The sequence below is a fragment of the Pieris napi genome, chromosome 5, assembly GCF_905475465.1.
Source record: "Pieris napi chromosome 5, ilPieNapi1.2, whole genome shotgun sequence".
NCBI classification, from domain to species: domain Eukaryota; kingdom Metazoa; phylum Arthropoda; class Insecta; order Lepidoptera; family Pieridae; genus Pieris; species Pieris napi.
Window position 1 is genome coordinate 3,371,670 of NC_062238.1, and position 13,865 is coordinate 3,385,534.

Genomic DNA, 13,865 nt, shown 5'->3' on the forward strand with positions numbered 1-13,865 from the left:
AAGCTCAAAACTCAGTACCATTAAATAAAACCTATATCTAATACGAGTACCTTAATCAAGAGCGCGCATTAGGCTAGCAAAATTCATAGTTTCACCCGCGCGTCTCCCTTCGCCCACTCTAGTGACTAGTGAAACAAACGTATGCCTGAGTTCGCGTGAGATGAGAGGTGCTTTTTATTTGAATAACTCGTAAAATATACAGTATTTAAAAAATATGTTTTGGCTCAATAATATTCGCCATAATTGAATAAAAACGAAATTAGGCAACAGTTAGAGGTGACTTTGTGTTTTTTTTTGTATCGGGGAATTCATATTGTATTGTGTTTTTAGTTAAAGTCATCTAATGAAATTATAGTGAAGGATCAATACAAATTTATTGTTTTTAGTTAAACCATCACATCTAGCCCACAATCAAATCTACGATTAGTGAATTTGGTTCAGGTTAGGTTATTATTTATTCCCTAAACATAATGTATTTGACGATGAGCAATATTTGATTGCGGCTAAAGATTTATTTGAGATACGGTCGACGGTACACGGTCTAAGCCTTGATTCACAGTCGAAAGCCGAGAACTAGTGCGGATTATGACGCCTATATGAAGTATTGAGACTGGCTGAAAGAAAACTGCACTATATGTAAACTTGTAATTAAATTGTAAACCTTTTTCGGGATTTTTGAAGTCCGTTTTTCCGTTGTTTCTTTCTTGGTTTATATTTTCGTTCTGATTTAATAATTAAAATACTTTGTATAAATAAGTATACTGTATTCCAATTACATTGCATTTACTATCACATGTCAAATTTTTAATTTATTAATTTCTCCGGTAATAAGGCACATTTTTTTTTTTTTTGTGATTAAACATTTTAGTCCAAGTATTCTCATTGGTTACGTAACTATTTCTCTATGAAATTAATATTACAAATGTGATGTAAGTGTATGTATAGTATGTGCAGCTGTGTCATGTGTAAAATATTTATTCGCATCGCAGTCTCCATTGAAACCTGAAAATAAACAAAACATTAATCATAAAGTCAATACCTAACAATTATTGTAATTGATAACTGCGTGTTAAACTACAATTTGTTGTTAGTACAAATAATGACGGGTCATAAAAAAATATTACATTTTACACGAAACCCGTATTTAAGCAAGTTTAAAAGATAACCTGCAATTATGGTCAATATTTAAATATAGAACCTTTTTGGATATTGACGCTGAATAAAGTTTTTTATCAAATTACTATTTCATACGAGTCCTAACGTTGACGCCATGTTGTCTAATTTACGAATATGCAATTTAATTTTGAATTTACGATAAAGAAAATACAAAACATTCCTTTTTTTTTCTCGTTGATACTAACAGACACGAGCGGTATTATTATAAAACGTTCCGAACCAAGCCTAAGTAATATATAAGTACATAATATATATTATTTAACAAAACTAAGTAATATAAGTCAATATCTTTAGTATAGCGGTAGAAGTCTTTTTACAAAGTTTTTTTCTGAAATGGTACATATATTATTTTTGGTTAGAAACATATAGAACGTATTAAACACTTTAAAAAAGACAAATGAAACCGATAGGCGACTTTGTTTTCTACTATGTAAAGTTGAAGTTTACGAATTTGCGAACTAAAAAATAAAAGAATTCACACTAGTTATTATTTCATATAGTGTTTTAGTTTCCTGTGTAAAACAATAAGAGAATGCACTTCATAAGATCTCAAAAAATATTTACAGCTAAGACACAGGACGTAGAGTTTGCTGGCATGAATTTTTCATGGCGATAAGGAAGCCAATGAGCGCGTCACTGCGTCTAACACACGGAATAGCAAAATCTTTTATTCTAAGCTTGAAGCCCTTAAACTTGTTGAAATACTTAAGAGTACTATTGCAAAGAAAATATGCTTACGCCTTATTATTGTCATAAGTTAATCTTTAATTGTAATTTGATACAAATTAAATATACCTACCTATTTATTTGTAAATATGAGACGTTACTGTTAGCCGTTGGTTTGATAATCTATGGACATGGGATGCTCTATCGTCTATGCTATGCATTTCTGATTGCGTTTTGGCGGGAACGGGAATGAAGAGGCTCGAATGATGGACAAATAGTTTTTATGACTACTTTATTTAACGAGTTGTAGAATTTTGCGTTTCTTCGCGCATCACTATGTTCTTATTTTTTTTTGCAGTGAGGCATTGTAAATGATTTATCAAGACTTTAAATCTTTGTATTGGTATTAGATAAAACAAGCACCGTTTAAAAATATTGCATTTTCTTAACCCTCATTTTTAACAGGATTTTTCAATAATAAAATGAGGTAAAGTTGATTACTGTGTTAACTTTTGTAATTGCTAACTCGTTAAAAGAAATAAAGGGGTAGGTGCAGCATTCAAATTGGCTTATTTAAATTAGATACTAGGGTTGAGAGTTTAAGACAAAACCTATTGCGCTTCTGAAACGCACTTGAAAGTTGAAACGACGGACAGATTTATACTTTAAAAAACTACATAAATATGGTAAATTGACACATATAATAAAGAAATTTTTTTTCAAGAACAATTTGCAGTTTTGATGGGCGAATATAAGGTATTCACGTTGAACTTAAGTTCTTTACTATAAAAAAATTGACAACTATATTTCTTTAACAGTATTATACCTACTCATTGTCCCTTCTATCATATTTGGTAAAATCTTTGTGTTACTTATCTCTTCTATTTTTATTTTTACCTGATATATGATGGAAAGTATTTATTAATATAAACGCACTAATAAGTTTTTGGACTAAGACACGTTTCCTAAGGTATACCTTATCCGTACAAGATCTTAAATGCGATTATAGAAAGAAAAATCCAGTCAGAACTCGAAAGCGTGACCATAGGGTTGAGAATCGCACGCCTAAGCCATACTTGGTGCGAAGCAAAAAGACCAAAGTCCGAAATCAACTGGTCTCAGTGGTTATTCAAAGCGGTAACCGGTACGTACTTTGTACGTTTACTCGACTCTTAATTTACAAATTAAATTTACACTATGTAGAATTGAAAGCAATTAAGGCTTTATGTAACCAAGGTTTAAAGTTAGTTAAAAGAGCCTGCTAAGCTAAGGCGGCTCGACGGCCTGCTTTTAAAGAAATTCACTGACATAATTTAAAAATGTATTTTGCTCGTTTTAATAAAAGACCTAGGGTATAGTAAAACATCTCAGTGTAAATTCAAAAGACTACGAACAAATTTTACACTTTTAGTTACCATTTTTCGGCTACAGAAATTAGTGGGCGACTTTGTCTGACAAAGCTTTAAAACTGACATAAGATTTTGTATCGTATTGTTGTTATAATTTCATTAAAATTGTACAGTGTTGGGCACTGCGAAGTTTACTTTGAAAGTTTTACGTAAATTTGATAAGAGCGCGTTCAATGCAATCTTTCAAATTTTTATGATATTTTGTTTGATTATAATTATAATAGGTATATTAGAATAATATACATTAATGTGTTCATTTCAAATCCTTTTTTAGGGAATAACCATTATTAATATCTTATCATATAATTAAAAGAGCGTATAGTTAATTAATATTAATTATTTACATTTAATCTGCTTTAAAAATCGCGCATTTTGTCTGATGACGTCACCAAAGCAAAAATTATAAAACTACATCCTCAAGATTATTTTATTATTACTTTTAATTCTCGTTATTACAAATATTACTTTGTATTACGAGGTAATTTACAATCCACAATTTTTTTGCATTTTTATATAGATTTTGTTTTGACTGTTCTTCAGTCGCGCTGGTGGCGCTGCACTACTTCCTCCACTCTCCCCTGTCTTTGGCAAGCTTCTGCGCCTAGGTGATGGCAAGACCTGAATGGGCCTTTACTTGATCGGTCCAGCAAGTAAGTGATCGGTTTCGAGGTCTGGTGCCCTCCACTCCGCATGTCACGATAAGTTTTTCTAAATGTCAAAAAAACAATCCAGGATGCCGACTATCCAATGGTAACGACGTGTCGTAACACGATTTTTATCTGTAACCATCTATGGACACATTTTTTTTACTATTAGGAACCCCTAATTATGATATTTCCAACTTACAAATTATATACTTCAACAATTATTGAAAGAACTAGTCTTTTCAAAATTCAATAATACGTCTAATTCAAATTCACGTCAAACTTGTCTAAGACCTTTGAAAAGCAATTTAAAGACAGACTGATTTATAAGTTGTAAAGATGTAAGACATTTTGAAGAGTTCATTTGCTAATAGTTTTTAACGGAACTAAATTTTTCTTATAGATGCAAGTTCTATTCAAAAATGTAATTAAAGGGGTCACAGAATTGACAAATTAAAATTATTTATATACCTGTGTGTATCTAGAGTAAAATTAAAAATTCTTATAAGTTGAATACCTCAAATTCAAGCAATATAATTATCTTTGCTGAATTGCGATATTCATACACAAAGATCACTTTGTAATATATCATCTAGGTATTTCCAAACCAATGCCATTTAGTGTCCTTCTAGAAAAGAGAGTACCAATTCTTAAAAGGCCGGTTACGGACTTATGATCCCTCTGGCCTTGAGAGTATCCATGAGAGGCGGTATCACTTAACATCAGGTGGGCCTGTTTGGCCCCTGTTCTATAAAAGCCCCAATTTGTGACTGTTATTTAAGATTATATAATATGATAAGGGCTAAGTATCATAGATACAAAAGTGGTCGACAAGAATTGCAGATCGGAAGAAAACCTAGCTTGTGCAGCTTTTTTAATACTCATCAACTCACTAGGAAATAATATTGGGTTGCTACCCCAATATTATTTAGACCTACTCCTTCACTGTTTTGTTAAAACCACGACCATCAATCGTCGGTATGGCTTTGGGAGATTTTTGGGACCAAAATTTAGCTTGTGTTAGTAGAGTAGATTTTATTTATGGTATGAAACTATTCTAAAATCTAGGTTGTAAATAAGAGTTCGATATTTGTTGAGCTATTCGTTTTTAATACTAGTAGGGCATGTCTAAAACACTAATTGCTATTAATTCAACAAAACGTTGTTGTTTAAAAAGACAATTTTGTATTACAGTCTGTATTTATGCTATTTGCTTCGATAAAATTTCATCGAAGTAAGTGTCAAACTTTGAAATTAATACCTTCAGTTTTTCTTTTGATGCATTTATTGGTTTTAAAACTTGGAATGTGTTCTATTATTAATTATAAAGTGTTACTAGTTAGACTATAACATATCTAAGTATAACTTCTTTAACGGGACTGTTAATTTTTAACAGAACTTCAATTTTGTTTCCCTTGATACACTATGATATCAAATAGCGTTTCTAGTTTCATGTTAAAATTTTTTATTATAAATAAATATTATAAATAATTATATATAAATATAAATAATTATTTTCTAGAGTGCCATAATTTGATAAATGGACAAACTGACGGTAAACTATAATCTATAATTTATTTTTGGTGTACGCGGACACATTTAAATTTAAATTATTATGTCAACGTTTGGAGTGCCTTTCTTAGCCAGCCATAGACTGCCAAATCAAGACCGATGTTTGATATTTTGATAAGTTTACTGAAATGTTGCTATATAAACATAGATCTCTAATAACTAAACTAACTAAATAAAAATATCTCTACGATGCGAGAAAAGAAAATTTCATTTTTATATACAGTTTTTATTAATATGCAAATATTACATGTGTTAGCCTTGTGGCTTCAGCGTGCGACTCCCATCCCTGAGGTCGTAGGTGTGAATACTTTTCTTTCTATATTTAACACTCGCTGGTACGGCAGAAACATGGCTATTCCTCACCATATTTTCCTGCATTTCTTCGACTCAAAAAGTCGACGGCGTGTATCAGGCACATAAAGAGGGTGTGAAGTATACTGACATATAAGAAGTTGTCTTGGTAACAAACTTGTTGTAAGAAACATATGAAGTTGATTAAAAAAATGTCTTACAGAAAAGTATTATATTTTTTTAATATAAATAAATCCTTAAATCTTGATCTATCTCTTTTATCGACTCGATAAAGTTATCACCTCCTTTTAGAAAAAACCAATGATTACGAATCAGATACGATAAGATTTTTATATTATATTATCAGGTTATAATATACAAAAACTATATACATTAAAACATGTCTCAGTGTTTAGTTTTACATTTTGTATGTAACAATTGAGAGATAGAGTTAGCAAGTAGACCGTTTAGTTGAATAAATATTGTTCAAACTGAAAATGTCCTGTAGCGTTTGAGCAATTATTCAAAACAGCCACAGTAACATTCCGTTACATTTAATCGCTTATATATACACATATGTATTATACATATGTATTGGTTTAGGTACCATTTAACCGACTAGCAGTAAAGCAGTGTTAGCCTTGTGGCTTCAGCGGGCGACTCTCATCCCTGATGTCGTACGTTCGATTCTGGCTGTGCACCAATGGACTTTCTTTCTATGTGCGCATTTAACATTCGCTCGAACGGTGAAGCTAAACCGGCTTGCCTTAGACCCAAAAAGTCGATGGCGTGTTGCCTGTTAGATTGATCATAAAACAGATACAGAAATATGAGGCCCATACCTAAAAAGGTTTTAGCGTCATTTATTTATATTTGTATCATTTATCCGACTAGGAAAAAAGAGGTTATATTGATGTATTTAGGTGGGATGTAAATTACATTTAGCCATGTACTACTAACTATACGTAACTATACTTCCAAGGACGTATGTACTGAAAATAATCAAGTATAGTGATTAATTAAGGGAACATACAAGTTTAATCTTAAGTAGATTTTATAGTATCCAAGCATTATTTACAAGGGACATCGGAGATCCTAGACCAAAAACAATGAGGTAGATCCAGGGTTATAAAATATGTTTTTGTTTTACCTTCAGTATAGACTGATAATTAAATGTTTTGTACGTAAAATGTCGCTTAATTAGGTATTTAATTTCAAGTTTATTTTTAAAGTGTATTAAATCACCGTTGATAAGCTGAGTTGGGACGAGTCATACAAAAAAGCAATTTCATTCTGTAAGTCTCAAAGCGGCAAATAAAGTACTTGACGAGAAGCTGTTGCAATTTTAGAAACAAGATATTTTATTAACTTACTTCACTTTCAGGCTAGAAGAACCTTCCTCAATACGATTGACACATTTCTATATCCATTTCTAACAGAGCGATTAGCCTATTTCCCGATACTAAGGAACGACTTGCGGTCAGAATAAATTAATAACCTTAAAAGGCAATTGCAAGTAAATCGGTAAAAAATGGTTTATCTAAAATTCTTATATACCTACATACTGTAATAGATGATACGAGGACTGTCAAACGAACACTGGCTGTGTAACAATTTTGTGCATTGTATAATTTACTTTGTGATTAAGTAATTTAAATGTAATGCAATTTGAACGTAAAAACGACGCCATCTTATTAATAATGGTCATGGAATAGACACTAGGTACCTACTCTATTCCTAATTTAAAAAAATCAAATTACGACTATCTTTGTGTTGTAGTTTGTTTTTATTGCTTGTTTGATTTTTAAAAATGGAATAACTCTGTCGAAATTTCATTGTTATTTAAATATTAACGTCTGTGGAAAGTAGGTACCAATAGACCGTGAATGTTTTATAATTTTACTTGAAACTGGCATAAAGTTAACTATTGCCATAATATATAAAAATATTTTATAAGCCTCATTTGTAACTACTATGTGGTATTAAAGGAATCTCGATGTAACAACATCATAAGCCTGCTTTAATCCATAGAGTGGGTAGAGCATGAAGAGCGCTCATTCGTCGCAAACCATGTAAACCACAGTCGAGTTGACAACAGTTAATATTAGAGCTTAGTGGGAACTTTCGTTCGAATTTGGCAAAATCGCATAATATTCTTTGGATACCGGTTTCATACGTTCTCTCCGTTACTGTATTCAATACAGCAGATTATGTAACAGAAATACACTTCTGCTCTATTGGGCCTGAGTTGCTCCTAATCACTTAATACATTATTATTATTAGATAAAATTACTTCTAACGTAGCTTCATATATTTGAAGAGGTTAGTGCTTAGTGGTGACTATTTTATAAGAAGATAAGTAAAAAAATTAAAAGTGGCGCAGTTTTCTAATTTAGTCTTTTCTCAGTAGTAAGAAATGAAACTGTATTAATAAGACTTTATTGTCCAACATATTATATTAAACAAAAGACATAGAAACTCTTACTTCTAATCATAGTTGAACCCGCGTAGACCAAGGATTTTAATTTTACGATGCGGTAAATGTAAACAATGAACTTAATATTTCTTGGGACTACAAAACATTTAACTATAGTCTGTGGAATTTATTATTCTTCTGTGTACTAACGTCATTTCTAGACATCTATGACAGGTCATAGATTATAATATAAATACATTTTAAGTTACTCAATTTTCTTTTTATTTTATTGTCTGTTAAGATGATTGTCTCGATATTCCCTTCTTGCGATTCCTACATAAAAACATATTGCTCTGCGCAAAGAGTGTATCAAAACAATTGTTTGATATACTCTAATATATAGTTCTAACTTCTAATTACAATTTTGTCTAATACTAATTTAAATTGTATAATTAGTAGTTTATAATTGATGACTATGCTGTGTAGGCTCATAATATTAATTTTTAATTAAATTGCATTTGTTTTGTTTTCGTACAAAATAAATTATAAAGTCATTCGCTAAAGTACCAAGAAATTAGGATTTTCTTACCCTTAGTAGTTAAATTCATCCGCTCCTCTTCAACGTGTGCAGCCAATCAAGGCCGATTTGTGTTGGGAGCTTATTAATTTCGGTATGCAGGCTAATTATCCTGTGAATGTGCGAAGTACTCAGTCAAGTGTCTCGAATGTATGTTGTTAAACAGAAACAAACCTCTCGATTCGAGAACTCTCAGTTACAACGGATAAGTACCAGGCGAGCATAGTTTAGAACAGGTACAAATTTAATGTTTAGGCAAAGAATATGCTTTGTTCCAAGGCTGTACAGTTTATTATTGCATGAGGTTACACGCTTTTTGCTGTGACAGTCACAAGGTCCATGATTTTGAGTTTATTTAGAGTTTAGCAAATAGTTTCAGTGCAAAACAGTTAGTGTAGGGTTTGTGAGGTAATCAAATCGTGATAGTTTAGCGTTGTTAGATATTATGTATACTCACGTTTGCTTTGAAGTTTCCGTTTGTGGATATCTGAAACAAAAAGTTGTCTATTTAATATCACTAATTGTTATTAAATAAAATACATATAATGCATTTTTGTGTAAACTAATGTTGTAACATTTATGAAAACTTTCATTTACACTGATTCTTTGTTATTAAACAATATTAAAAAGTATTTTATATTAAAGGCCTAAGTTCGATGCTTGGTTACAAAAAATAAATCTAGGTCACCCTGACTGACGGATATGTACGTTTAGCCCCATTGTAGATACGTATCTCCAATTTATTAACTAATTCATCATATTGAATAAAAATTATATATGAACTTAATATCGGCAAAAACATATTTATTCCCATATAAATCGCATCATTTCCTATATTTCACGTTACATCTATCAAAAAGGAATCGGGTTACTGTATCGGTAAAATACTGAGATTGAATGAAACATTCCTTTCCGTTTAAAGTATGTTAAGAGCCTTGAAATGGTTTATTGAACTATATCTCTATTTATGAACTAAAAAATCGATACCTATTACTTCATTAGTTTACAAACTCTATGTAGTATGATCATGGGGCATGCTTTATTATAATAAAGTATTTTAAAAAGCACTGTGGAACGGCATGTCAAGGCGGTACGGATCTATAACATTTTTAAGATAATTATCCGATCAATCATCGCGTACGTTCATGTTTCGGCCGGTTCTCTTTGATAGTTACATCAATTACCAACCCTTGTTCCTGTTAAATAGTATCATTTAAATTTGCATGTCATAGGCTGTTTCAGCCATGTGGGGTTAGACTTTTTACTCTAGTTGCAGTATGGCCGCAATTTTGTAAAATCGCGTTTCCAAGTAGGTATACAATATACATAATATATAAAGCATAATATGGCGAAATGAGTTAAATAAAATATATTGGATAAATTATTGTTATTAAATATTCATAGCCTGTTGTAGCATCGATGCGATCCACTTTTGAGAAAAATACTATACATCTATTTTTGTTATTTTACTTTTGCGAATCGTTTTTACGAGAGTACAACAGCTTACAAATCAGCTAGTAGTAAGATTATTTCATTATTACTTTTCCTTTTCCAAGTATTTTTCAAAATGCACAAATTGTTTGAGTCGTTGCCTTTAAAAATGCGGACGAACGCGTTATAAAATGCGATATCCTGACTTTAGATCTTTTTTAAAATGTCCTTTAAGCGCGAACGAATAAAACCTGATAACTAATTACAAGAGTTTCTTTTATGACGTTTTTATATGTATCCAGTGTGTAAAAACCATTCAGCGACCTACGGATTACGACAATAGTGTTCCGGATAAAAGCAAGAACAATAAAAGAATAGAAGCCTCCATTTTAATCTTACATGGAGAAAACCACATAATCTGAACCTGGCATACGTTGTTGTTGTATGAAGATGCAGGTCATTATGGCTTTCAATGATAGAGTTTTAGAAATTTTATGCTTTGTAATATTTTGCAGCGCTTTTTTCTATTTTTTGCATATTCTGCTTGAAATTCATTATTATCGAGAGTCAAAATTGTCACCGGAAGACTTTACCTTAAAAATAGGGAGGCATTTTAGTTTTAGATTTTCTTGCAGACTTTTCCTTCTTTTGTTGGTATTAGACTTATAGACGTAGGTACCATTAAGATCGTATCACTTGCATAAATCAATAGTATTTTAATTAATACGTATTTCAATGCGAAGTCTGTTTAGCCGGAAGCATGTTACAGTTTCAGGATAGCCCTCAGCAATCCAACAGATTGTCTCTCACGGATATAGGCACATTTGCATAACAAAGAACCACCTGTGATATCGAACGTATACCGATCGAAATTATACGATTTGCTTTTCGATTCACACAAGAAAACTAACAAGCTACTCGAGACTAGTTTGCTAAAAACAGCGTGTGGTCGCTGCCAAGCAATGTCAGCACAAAACCAATGTAATCCGAGCCCATACACTTTAAGCATTTCAAATAGTTAATTTACCGCTCGAAATACATTCGCATAATATTAAATAGGCGATATTTATTAATGCAATGCATGCGTAATAAAGTCGACACTTAAAAAATGTCGTTGAAAAGTAATGAATAAAACAGTTTTATTTGCATACACTGTGATTAACGGTAGATGCGTAGTTATATGTTAATTAAAAACCACGAACAACTCTATAATGTAAAATTGTTATTTCTGTCACGTGCGCGTCTAGCGAAATGAGAATCCGCGTATTAAATATCCAATAAATGATACACAATATGAGTGACAATTAACACGCCTGTGGTATATACATATTATTATTAATTAAACATAGTCTTAGGTATAAGTTTAATAACGCATATAGAAGTTGTATGTCAGGTTAGTGAGGATTGAACAAATTACAAACAGGTGCTATGATTAATTGTTTTATTCTTCTGCATCAGTTAAAGATAAGGAAACCTAAGGTTAATTTTATTTTATTAAAAAGCATTGTTAAGTGCCTATCTGATTAGGTATGATATTAATTTAGTAATTTTTATTTTTAGAAATATTTATGTTTACTGTAGATATAGCATTATGTATGATGCGGTAAACTTTAATAAAATAAATAAATCAACTGTAAATTAAATCTAAAGTGAGCAGTGTTGGCTAAGTGGCTTCAGCGTGCGACTCTCATCCCTGAGGTCGTAGGTTCGATCCCCGGCTGTTCACCAATGGACTTTCTTTCTATGTGCGCATTTAACATTAGCTCGAACGGTGAAGGAAAACATCGTGAGGAAACCGACATGTCTTAGACCCAAAAAGTCGACGGCGTGTGTCAGGCACTGGAGGCTGATCACCTACTTGCTTATTAGATTTAAAAATGATCATGAAACAGATTCAGAAATCTGAGGCCCAGACCAAAAGAGGTTGTAGCGCCACTGATTTTTTTAAATATTAAATCTAACTTGAAAAAATAAATAAATGCAGTTTTGGTTAGACAAATGAGTAGGCATACATTGCATTGGTTCAATGGATCGAATGTTCAATAATTTTTAATGTTAGAAACACAATAAACTATTCCAATGAATAGAAAAACTATGAATAGACAAACAGGTGATTACAAAATAAAGCTAGAAATATTTTCTTATTAAAAAGGCAACTAATTAATCGTCACGGATTTATACAAGGCGCGGTCGTTTTCAATTTACAATAACGAAACGTGTATTGATATTACAATAGAACAAATTGACCGCGGGCCCGAAGCGGTGAAACAATGGGCACAATCATGAATACAGTTTGTCACTCCACAGTACAAAACAATTATTATACCCAATTAAAGTAGCCTTTCCTTTTTTGCTTTTATATTTTTTTTATGTATATGCCTTCCTAGGGGTATCAAAAATCTACTAAAGAATTTTATACGAAGACTCGGGGTGCAAATCTAAGAATATAAAAAAGAATGCGTGCCGTATTTTTGTAATAATTTCATCTCCAAATGCATATATGAGTTGTATAATCACTCCAATTCGATGCCTTCAACCTTGATGATTTTCTTACCATTCTGGACCCACTATAGTGGTGATATATATGCAATAGGTATTTTGTGTCCATCGCTCCGATTATTTTATGTGCCAAAGGGATATTCGCAGCGCCGTTTGCGGTGTGAAGTGCCATAACGGATTACACCTTGCATCATTAACGAAGGCATTTACTATATCTGTAGCTTTTTATAATATTAGCTGTTAGACGAAATAAATATAATGTATATTGTTGTAACACAAACCGCATTTACAGCTCAGTAGGGATTTTGTGGGGAGATAAGCTCTACGGAGAATTCTGTCTCCAACGCAGTCGATATTTTTATAAGTTTACTAGCTGATCCGGCAAACGTCGTTTTGCCATGTTTATCATTTATAATATAAAATAGGGGTTGATCGTAGAGGGGTGAAAATTAGGGGTTGTATGTATTTTTTAATGCTGTATCATAAAAAAAAATTATCTAAAAAAAAAAAATAGGGGTGGATTACCCTTAACATTTAGGGAGATAAAAAATAGATGTTGTCCGATTCTCAGTTATACCCAATATGCACACAAAATTTCATGAGAATTGGTCAAGCCGTTTCGGAGGAGTTTAACCACAAACACCGCGACACGAGAATTTTATATATTAGATATATATTAGATACCATATTTATTTTCTAAGTAATATTATGTGATAACTATTTAAAATTATTCTAACGCATAACTTTAGACTATATAGTAGACTAGATAGTGTGTAACTTAATAATATTCTTTACTTATTATATATCTTATTGTAGGTAAATAAAATGTCTTATTAGGGGATAAATTTATTTTCCTGTTATGAAAACCACGATCAGTTGTGTAACAGAAATAGTTATTGATATTTATAGAAATATAGTTTGACATTTGATTGGACAAATGCCGTATTTTTTATTGGTGACAGCGGAAAATTAAATAAAATTACGTTCAAATCACTTCAAATGGTTGCAAATGTTGTATTTCCCGGACATTTTAACCCAAAAAGTGATAATTGGCGCGAATATAAAGACTTTTTGTTGTGTGCACTTGACGCGTCGGGCCACGAGGACACGAATTTGTCCAAAGCGCGTTCTTTTTTATCACAATGTGGAATAGACATGCACTTATTGCTCTATTTTTAGTAACA

At 31.8% G+C, this 13,865-nt stretch overlaps 1 protein-coding gene across 1 annotated transcript in view; it reads right to left on the reverse strand.

Annotated features, from left to right (window-relative positions):
- Positions 1 to 13,865, reverse strand: part of LOC125049848 (sex determination protein fruitless-like) — a 64,646-nt gene that overhangs the window by 20,723 nt on the left and 30,058 nt on the right. The window contains exons 2-3 of the mRNA XM_047649315.1: positions 9,209 to 9,238; positions 8,764 to 8,863 (exon numbers count right to left, since the gene is read on the reverse strand). The gene's annotated coding sequence lies outside the window, so the exon portion shown is untranslated. The remainder of the gene's footprint in view (positions 1 to 8,763; positions 8,864 to 9,208; positions 9,239 to 13,865) is intronic.